This window comes from Monopterus albus, unplaced genomic scaffold (assembly GCF_001952655.1).
Source record: "Monopterus albus unplaced genomic scaffold, M_albus_1.0 scaffold214.1, whole genome shotgun sequence".
In the NCBI taxonomy this organism is placed as follows: domain Eukaryota; kingdom Metazoa; phylum Chordata; class Actinopteri; order Synbranchiformes; family Synbranchidae; genus Monopterus; species Monopterus albus.
Window position 1 is genome coordinate 801,973 of NW_018128094.1, and position 1,913 is coordinate 803,885.

Sequence of the window (1,913 nt, forward strand, 5' to 3'; positions counted from 1 at the left end):
GTGTCCTTGGGCAAGACCCTCCACCCCCCCCCCAGTGTGCCCCCGATGGTTAGCGCCATCAGTTGAGGTGGCGCCGCAGACGGCTGCCATCGGTTCTGTACCGGAAACAAATTCTTTGTGTGTAACATACTTGGCCAATAAAGGTGATTATCCTTATCCTTAGCCCTGCGATGGATTGGCGACCTGTCCACGGTGTACCCTGCCTTCGCCCGATTGCCGGCCGGGATTGGCTGCACCCCCTTCCCCCGTGACCCCGTTCAGGGACTAAGCGGTAGAAAATGAATGAATGAATGAATCCTTATAAGTATAATTGCAGACAGAGATTTTAGCTATAAAGCTAAAAGTTGTACCTCCCAAGTCTTACAAAGTACTTGGCCATGGGGAATTTTGTTTTGGTACACGTCCTCTGTAGCACTGTAACATCTGTGCACCAACCTTCATTTATGTAGAAGCAGATTCCACCTCCTCTCTTTTTCCCAGACAGCTCCTTTACACGATCCGCTCTGTACACCTGGAAACCCGGTACTTGAATCACGCTGTCCACGATGGAGTCGCCAAGCCAGGTCTCTGTGAAGCACAAAGCAGCAGAGCGTGCAAAGTCAGAGTTAGTCCTGTTGACGAGAAAAAATTCATCCATTTTGTTGACCAGGGAGCGGAGATTAGTCAGTTGAATAGATGGGAGTGAGGTCCATGTTCCCCTCTGTCGTAACCGCACAAAGGCGCCAGCCCGTTTTCCGCATCGCCGACATTTTTTCCAGGTCCCATATATCGCTGCTGTGCCTCCGATCCGAATGTCCATACAGCATTCTTCATTCACAAAAATCGGAGGAAGGTAGTTCGGTGTGAGTTGTCCAATATTTAACAGTTACTCTCTGGTAAAAGTAATCCGGGATGAGTTGCAAAAGACCAAGAAAACAAAGAAAAACAACAAAACACAAGAGAGCGCGAGTAACCACCACAGCCACCATCACTGTCGGTGCCGGAAGTAAAGAGAAAAAAAATAGATTACATAGAGAGCCTTTAGTTTTTAGGTTGCTGCTTTGACAAAACAAGGAACTTGCTGGTTGGTCATCTGCCTTGAGTGATTGTGGTGAACAGAATGAACTGGCAAGACAGTTTCACAGGTAAGGTACCTGAAAGCTAAAGGCTCTCTGTCATATCCTAATTTTGTGAACTGCAGGAAACACAACAAATCCACTTTTATGTTGAGCCAGATGGCCTCCCACCAAATGCCTGGTTCTGTCAGTGGTTTCTTCCATTACAGGGAGTTTTACCTTCCCAGTGTTGCCAAGAGCTTGCTCAAAGGGGAACTGTTGTGATTCACTGGATTTACAACAGTATATAATACAAGTATTGGACACAGAGATTTTCCAGAGAAATGTGTAGTTCATGACATTTTAAGTTCTTATAACAGCAGAAATGATTCCAAACCTGATGTTACATTAATGTGAACCCAATGTATAAATGGAAGTGATACATGAGTGTTCCATGAAAACTCAAACATGTCTATTATTTCAGATGCTTGACAAATCAATCATTAATCCTGACATCCTAAATTGAAGACTCAGGAATCTTTATTGTCATTATGCATAACACAGCTCTTGGCTTAGAACACACATTATTTACATAAATAACACAAATTGTGTAATTCAATATAAAATATGAACAAATAAAAATAAGAATGTATAGGTCCTAATCAGGTCAGCAGCATGTTAGCAGCAAAAGAATATAACATTTGTTAGGTATTTTTAGTCAGATAGGCATTGGTTAGACACTTCGTGTATTAGAAATGTTTAGTGTAGACAGGATGTCTAGCTCAGGCTGTTAAATGCTTAGTCATTCCCATGGGGTACTCCAGGTTGTTCAGGTTCAAGGATAACTAGATAGAAAGTTGATTACTGTTAGGAGACAGA